The sequence below is a fragment of the Rana temporaria genome, chromosome 11, assembly GCF_905171775.1.
Source record: "Rana temporaria chromosome 11, aRanTem1.1, whole genome shotgun sequence".
NCBI lineage: Eukaryota > Metazoa > Chordata > Amphibia > Anura > Ranidae > Rana > Rana temporaria.
Window position 1 is genome coordinate 77,554,862 of NC_053499.1, and position 9,038 is coordinate 77,563,899.

Genomic DNA, 9,038 nt, shown 5'->3' on the forward strand with positions numbered 1-9,038 from the left:
GGCCATGGAGACAGTGAGGTCATAAAACATATTATGAATAAAACATTGCATAACAAGAACCTTGTAGTATGGCTAAAACAATATTTAAACATGTAAACTATGAACCAGCAGATTCCCGCAATACAAGCTAGCCGTGTATAATCACAATTCTCTGCTTCTGTATGTTCTCATTGTTCTGTCCCCTCAGCTGCAGCCTCCCTTCCTACAGTCATATGCTTATGATGTACGTGTACAAAGGTATACCCCCTGAGGTACGAAGGCACTTGGAGATCATATATTAGGCCTCGTACAGACGACCGGATCTATCCGCTGGGATTGATCCACGGATCAGTTCCAGCAGATATATCCAGTCGTCTGTACGTCCGAGCGGACATTTCCCGGCGGATAAAAATCCAGCGGACGGATTCCCAGCGGATAAACATTTTGTAGCATGGATTGTAAATCCAGCGGACTGATCCGGTCGTCTGTACAGACTCACCGGATCAGTCCGTCCGCTCCCCTCCCTCGCATGCGTCGTAATGATTCGACGCATGCATGGAAGTATTTACCTTCCAGCTTCGCGCGATGACGCGGCGACGGCGCGACACGTCACTGCGGATGTATTCCGCGTGGATTTCGATCTGATGGTGTGTACAGCCATCAGATCCAAATCCGCCAGAGGATTTATCCTCTGGAAACGGTCCGGCGGACCGTTTCCAGCGGATATCCTCTCGTGTGTACGGGGCCTTAGAGAAAATGTGGGGCATCAGCCATAAATTATCAAAGCTTGTGCTTCTGAATGATAAATATCAGTGGGCGTCCATTTGGCCTATAGTGCACCTTCTATCAAAGCTCTGAAGTAATGTAAATAGACTAGTTCACTGTACGGCAGATGTAAGATGTAGGAGGATTGAGGCAGTACTGCTGTGAAACCCCTCTGCCGTTTGCTTTCTGTAGCTAGCTAGGTCAAGGAATAAAAGCCAATGTTGGGTATACAATAAGGGAGGAAAGTGGTCATTGTGGGGGAGGTATGAATCTGCATTGTTGGAGCACTGAGCCTTTGCATGGTGACAGCGCCCATGCATCTTGTACCTAGGGGGCTAGAGGGAGGCAAAGGGGATGGAGTCTCCTCACCTTAGGTGTGTGGAGTGTGTGTAAGAGAGGATTAGGGTCCCCCATTTCTACCTGCTCGGAAGCAACAATACCGGGTCAGCTATTGCCAGTTGCTGTGGCTGCTATACAAGCATGTAGGTTGTAAACAACAATAACTAATAATCCCAGGTATAGGACGTTAAATCTGTCACACCTTAAGTCCTTTAGCGGTACACTTGCACCGCATAAAGACAGTAAACTATCAGTTATAAAAGGCAGGAGAACGAGCATTACACTGGGTCAATAGGCCCAGTATAGAAACATGAGTGCACATCACATGTATACAGTGCAGAGATTCCGCCTAAACTCCAGCTGGCTATACCTTACCCAATCTGTCAAATGTATGTTATGTCTGGTTCATGCAGCTACTATAAAGGGTAGTGTCCGTTCAAGTTCAAGGGTCTCCTGGGGGGGTTCACGGTGTCTTCAGAGGATGCTTGTCATTCTTTTCATGGTGTGCCACGAGGGAATCTGTTCAATGGAGCAAGTCAGAGATCTTTTTCCCTCTCCTCTCTCGTCCCTTTCTCTTTTCCTCCCCATTTTTCCCTTTTCTTTTCTTCCCCTTTTCCCCCCTCCCCTTGTTTTACCCCCCCTCTGTTTCCATTTTTCCATTCCCCTCACCCCCCCCTCTTATCCCCAATATCCCTTTTTTTTCTTTTCTCCCCTTTTTTCCCCCTTTCCTTCTTTCCCCCAGTCCCTCTCCATTATATACTCCCCTTTACCACACTGTCCCTTTTTTGTTTATTTGCTGAGAGTACCCTTCCTCTCTTCTTTCCTTCACCCAAACCCCTTTCCTTTTACCTCCTTCCTCTCCCCATCTTTCCTTCTGTTTCCCTACCCTTTCTCCCTTTGCACAATCCTTCCCATATCTCAGGCACTGCATGTTTTCTCCCAACCCACATCCATCACTTGCAAGCCCAGTTAACCCTCCCTTGACATATACCTCTATCAATAGGTCTTTTCTAGGATTTTCCTTTTGTGAACCCCCAATTACTGGTCGCTCTAGGACCTTGCTGGGAGACCCGGACGCTGTGCCCATAGGTAGGCGACATGATCCTCAATCCCCTTGCTTACTATGTTTTGGCCTACAGAGATGGTCCACCCGACAAATCTCCACTGGCCATAGTTATAATTATATGTGTTTCTTGTTAATGATCTTTTTTCTCTGTACTCCATCTTGTAGATCGTCTCCTGAAGAAGCGATTAATAAATTGCGAAACTAGTCGAGACCCGAGACTGTTTGTCTCATGGCGCTTCTGGTTCACCCGTACCCCCTCCTCATTTTTGAAGGGATTGCACATCTGGTGACCTAATCGCTGTATATGTACTGTATTTTAAATGTATTGTCTGTTCCTTTTAAAATCTTTTTTATGTATATTTTGTGAATAAATCTTTTTAAAAATTACTCTTTTGTATCACTCTGCTTGAGTATAAACACTTTACCCCGTACCGGTATAGTCCTCCCCGCCCACTCATTGTCTGTCGGCTTTCAGGGTTTCTGGGGATTCCCTGAACCCGTCAACTTTATCTTCGATACTAGGATGATGGTACACCCCTAACCCCTTTGTACTCTTTTCTTAACCTGAGAGGTTCAAATCTTATCAGGGTCAGAGATCTGGCGCAACAGCAGAGTACACTTGGTAGTGCCGGAGGGCAGCAGTAAAGTTGGGTCAGCCATAGGGAAGTCCAGTTGTTGCAATGTATGCAGTAAGGCAGGCTGAGCGTGGGGAGACATGCAGTACTGATGGTCATCTAGTCAGGTGTTAAGTTCGTCCAGCAGGGCAGGGTTTACACGGTCAGTCCTGATCCGAAAGTTCTTGGAGAGAAAAAGGAGCCATTGGGTAAACTCATGTAGACCGGTAGGTTACGTTAAAGTTCATAAACCTAGCCGAAACATGGCAACAGAGAACTGGTAAGCAGAGCAAGGAAATGGCTCCTTCAGTAATCCCTCCGGGCTCTCCGATTCAGAGTCAGAGTCAGAGGGGCTAGAGCCATGAGGCGCACCGGGGATCTTCTCCTGCAGAGTCGGCTCTACCTATGGGCTCTTCCTGTGGTGCGGGTCTACTCAAAGTCTTTTGGGAAACTATGCATACCAGTTAGGTACCTCTACCAGGGGGAGACCCATGGTATCGCAGAATGAGCGTAGATCTTTGGGGACTTTTAGCAGAGCTGTGTGGCCTTGGTGGGTGGCTGAAAGGCATAAGGGAAACTTCCACCTATACTGAATCCCTTTCGACTGCAGTACATCCGGTAACTGTTTCAGGTCTCTGTGATGTTGCAGAGTGATGCTGGATAGGTCTTGGAAAATCTGAATGTTTGTTCTGTCATCCTGTAATTGTGGCCTGCTTCTTGCCTGCCTCAGAATTTCCTCTTTTAGTTTATAGTCCACAATGTAGCAAATGACATCCCTAGGGGGGATCCGTTTCTTTGCCTTTGGGACGCAGGGCCCCTCTGGATCCTTTCTATGGCTATCTGGGTTTGAGGTGGTCTGTTCAGCAGCCAGTTGAACAGACCAGTCACTTCAAGAGAGAGATGGTAAGAGTCTATGGCTTCAGGCAGGCCTCTGATCTCAGTTGTAAGGTGTGAGTGTCAATCTTCCTCGTAGCTTTACGTAGGACAATATCATGTTGTGCCAATGGAGCATGGGGGAGCTCATGTCCAAAATGGGGGTGGGAGTGACACAGCCCCAAATCCACAATGGCTCAAAAGTGATATGGTCCAGAAATATTTAGACAGAATGAAGGTGGATAAAGCACCTGGACCTGATGGCATCCATCCACGGATCCTAGGTGAGTTGAGCTCTGTCATTTCAAAGCCACTGTATCTAATATTTAGGGACTCATTAAAGACAGGAATAGTACCACTGGATTGGCGCAGGGCCAATGTGGTGCCCATATTTAAAAAGGGAACAAAGTCTTTACCAAGTAACTATAGACCTGTTAGTTTAACTTCTATAGTTGGGAAGATACTGGAACGTTTAATAAAAGACCACATGGATGAGTTCTTGCTGGAAAAAAACTATTTAAGCAGCAGACAACATGGATTCATGAAAGACAGAAGTTGTCAGACAAACCTGATTTCCTTTTATGAAGAGGTAAGTAAAACCCTGGACAGAGGCGTGGCTGTGGACGTGATATATTTGGATTTTGCAAAAGCATTCGATACAGTTCCGCACACACGGCTCATGTGTAAGGTAAGGTCTACAGGATTGGATATATCAGTTTGTAAATGGATAGAAAACTGGCTGAAAGACAGAATTCAGAGAGTCGTGGTTAATGATTCTTACTCTGAATGGTCCAATGTTATGAGTGGTGTACCCCAAGGTTCAGTGCTGGGACCCTTACTTTTCAATATATTTATAAATGATATTGGGTCTGAGATCAAAAGTAACATTTCTGTCTTTGCAGATGACACCAAGCTATGCAGTGGAATAACGTCCTTACAGGATGTCTCCAATTTACAAGCCGACCTCAATGCTCTGTCTGATTGGGCGACTAAGTGGCAGATGAGGTTTAATGTAGATAAATGTAAAGTGATGCACTTGGGGGCTAAGAATATGCATGCATCATACATACTAGGGGGAGTACAACTGGGGGGGTCTGTAGTGGAGAAGGATCTGGGGGTTTTAGTTGATCATAAGCTCAATAATGGCATGCAATGCCAAGCTGCGGTTTCCAAAGGGAGCAAAGTCCTTTCTTGTATTAAGAGAGGTATGGACTCCAGAGACAGAGATATAATTTTGCCCCTGTACAAATCATTAGTAAGACCTCATCTGGAATATGCAGTTCAGTTTTGGGCACCAGTTCTCAAAAAGGATATAGGAGAACTGGAGAAAGTGCAGAGAAGAGCAACCAAACTGATAAGAGGCATGGAGGAGCTCAGCTATGAGGAAAGATTAGAGGAACTAAATTTATTCACTCTTGAGAAGAGGAGAATAAGGGGGATATGATCAACATGTACAAATATATAAGAGGTCCATACAGTGAACTTGGTGTTGAGTTATTCACTTTACGGTCATCACTGAGGACAAGGGGGCACTCTTTACGTCTAGAGGAAAAGAGATTTCACCTCCAAATACGGAAAGGTTTTTTCACAGTAAGAGCTGTGAAAATGTGGAACAGACTCCCTCCAGAGGTGGTTCTGGCCAGCTCAGTAGATTGCTTTAAGAAAGGTCTGGATTCTTTCCTAAATGTACAGAATATAACTGAGTACTAAGATTTATAGGTAAAGTTGATCCAGGGTAAATCCGATTGCCTCTCGGGGGATCAGGAAGGAATTTTTTCCCCTGCTGTAGCAAATTGGATCATGCTCCGCTGGGGTTTTTTGCCTTCCTCTGGATCAACTGTGGGTATGGAGTTGGGTGTATAGGATTTTACTGTGTTTTTTTATTTTGTTTTTTGTGGTTGAACTGGATGGACTTGTGTCTTTTTTCAACCTGACTAACTATGTAACTATGACTCATTCCACTTCATGTACTCTGTCATTCAAAGCGTGAATGTCCAGATGTAATTCTGCAATGGTGGCCAACAGGGTATATTTAATGTCAGCAGCAATGGTTCTCTTCTGTCCCCATCTTAAGGTGTGGATCTAGAGAGCAAATGACTCCGGCAATTGAGGCGGTTGAGTGGTAACAGCGGGAGCCCTCCAATTATGCGGCCATCTTCCTGCTCAGCCAAACCACCTTTCACTGAGATGCTGAGATTGCCATCAATTAAAGCAACTGGCAGATCCCGACTTGGAAGTTGTAATGACACGCTTCCCCGACTGATGGCAGTGACGTCAACGGAGAATGGACTTCAGACGAGGTCACAGGAGTGCAAAACTCCTTTAAGCCCCACTATACATCTTTTTACCATTTTTCAGCAGTGCCCCTCCATGCTTTCCCTTTCACAGATAAAGCACATTGTCAATATGGCTGCTGTGACCTCAGCCTTTTATAGTGAGGGGACTGGCTCAAAGCCTCTCTATTGGTTATTCTTAGCCAGGTGACCTAAGTTCAAAGACCGCACAGTAAAATAGGAATAGTAAGAATTCAGTCTGGCATTAATTTCCCGAGACTGCAAATTTTATATACATGAAAACAATTAGCCTGAACCTAATCCCAATTTTGGGCTTTAGTTTTGTTTTAACCACTAGCTGACCCATCACAGTATGTATGTAACAGCAACGTGTAAAAAATAAATCCCTGATCACAGTGTTCCTATGGTGACACTACTAAAAACATAGTAAACAAAAAATAAAAAAAAGTTAAACATTTATTTTGTATTTTTTTTTACATGCTGTGACCAGTCAGTGTCCCTGATTTTTGCCACACCAGTCATATGATGATGCTGTATTGCAATGGTGACAGTATTAACACAAACCAAATAAAATACACTTATTGGGATTTTTTCTTACCAAAGACATGTAGCAGAATACATTTTGGCCTAAATTTATGATGAAATTTGATTTTATTGGATATGTTTTATGTTTAAATTATTTTTATTGTTTTCACATAGAAAAAACTTTACAAACTTTCTTAACTTTTTTTAAAATCAACAACCGTTATAAAATTCATAAGTTCTTCATACATATAACATTAACATATACATATTACATACTACATAAATACAAAGGAAATTTGTGTGGGTACAGAGTTAGGTCCATCCTTATAATGCTACCTCTATGATGGTGTTCTTTATACTATGGCACCTTCCCTTCTCTTCTCCCCCTCTCTCCCCCTTCCATTAATCCCCCTCTAAATTTAAGATCCTTCCTCTCTTTCTTTCTCCTTTAGTGAAAAGAGGGAGCAGGAGCGAGGGGGTTTTATCCAAATACTTCCATATAGTCCGTACCTGCCACCCCCCCCTCTGCGCCCAACCCATCCCCTTATATATATATATATATATACCCATGTGTCTCTTGTCGTCAGACCAAGAGAGAGAGAAAAAAAAAAGAAAAGATAAAGCCCGGGGAAATTACCCGTTTTATAGTGTAACCCTTACCTATCCCGGGCCCATATATGTGTCCTTACTTTTTAAGGAAGTGAGGTGGTGGACTTTCTGTCCTCCTCCTTGTCAGGGAGAGTAAAAAGAGGAGAGAAGGGAAAAATCCCCTCCTAGGTGCCAGCCTATATATTTTCTTCTCTCCCCATAATCTTCAGATAGATCGGAGATTGCTTAAAGTTTATCCATTTCCCCCAAGTTTCTTGAAATCTTATTTCTGCATCTTCTTGAAAGCTTAATAATTCCTCCATTACCCTTGTTTTATTTACCTCTCTAAACCATTCCTTTATCCTTGGTGATTCCTTCATTCTCCAATATCTTGGGATTAGTGCTTTCGCTTCATTTAGTAAAAACGGGGTAAGGGCAGCTCTGTATTCTTTCCTCTGAACTTCCATAGCGTGGAATAAGCATTTCCAGGGATTTAGTTCTGTCTTCTTCCCTTCTATCTGTTTCATTAGACCTAGTAGCTCCACCCAGTATGTTTGGATCAATCTACATTGCCACCAGATATGGGCATGATTTCCCTCTTCCCCACATTCCTTCCAACACAGGGGTGATGCATCATGATTTATTTTATACATTTTAGTGGGGACATAGTACCATTTGGTCAATAATTTATAGTTCATTTCTTTCACTTTTGTATCCTTTGAGGTGGAGTGTACATAGTCCATGACCCTCTTCTTCAAACTCTCTGGGACTTTTTGGTTTAATTCTATCTCCCATTTTTCCAGGGGGTGTGTTAACCCTTCCTCATTAGAGAATTTCAGCAACCTATATATTTTAGAGATCATCCCTTTTCTGCTCATCCCTCCCTGTTCTATCAATCTCTCCCAGGGATTTAATCTTTCAACACTTCGTAAGGGTTTTCATCGGTCCCAGTGCCAGTCACCCAGGTCAGGGATTTGGGAATCATCTTGGACGAGAGATTGACGCTACGACCACAGGTAAACTAGGTGGTGAGTTCTTGTCACTTCCACTTGAAACTCCTGAGGTCGACTTTTCGCTTCATTGAAGAATCGCATAAGATCTCCATGGTCAATGCCATTATTGGAAGTCAATTAGATTATTGTAATGCTTTGTACCTGGGTTTACCTAATAACATCATGCACAAATTACAGCTTATTCAGAATGCCGCTGCAAGGCTACTCACGGGTGTTGGTCGTCGTGACCACATCACGCCATCGCTGAGAGCCCTGCATTGGCTACCCGTGAAGGAACGGGTTCTGTTTAAGACTGGATGCATGGTGCACAGGGCTACCCATGGCAAGGGGCCAGTGTACCTGCAGGAAAAATTCACCAAGTATGTGCCCAACCGTACCTTAAGGTCGGCTAATTTGGAAACTTTGGTGATTCCTAAATTTCGTAAGAAAAAATGCGGAGGGAGGACGAGTGCGGTCCAGGGAGCACAGTTTTGGAACTCCCTGCCTCTAAAATTAAGGCTTGAGAATGATCTTTTTAAGTTCAGGAAGCTTTTAAAAACTGAGCTTTTCAGTCTAGCCTATGGAATTACATAGGTTTTTATAGTTCTTTGATCTGCTACTATTTTAAATTTGATCTGTTCGGCTGCCTGTGTGTGGTTTTTTTTGGTTGTTGCTGTATTGTTGTTCTCGGCGCATCGAGGCCTACGGGTAACTGACTGCGTTTTGTACTTTTTTTGTACTTTTAAGAATTTTAATAAATAAATAAATAAATAAGATTCAGTAAAATGTTGGAGCTGCATATATCTCCAGCCATCCCACTGCGATGTTCCGTATTTCTCTCGTAGTTCTTCTAATGGGCATAGCCTATTCCCATTTAAAACATCCTTTAACTACTTGCCGTCGCCGCACCGTCATAATACGTCCACAAGGTGGCTCTCCTAGGCGAGATCACGTATTATGACGTCCTACCTTTTAGCCGCCACTAGGGGGCGCACGCGCGCCG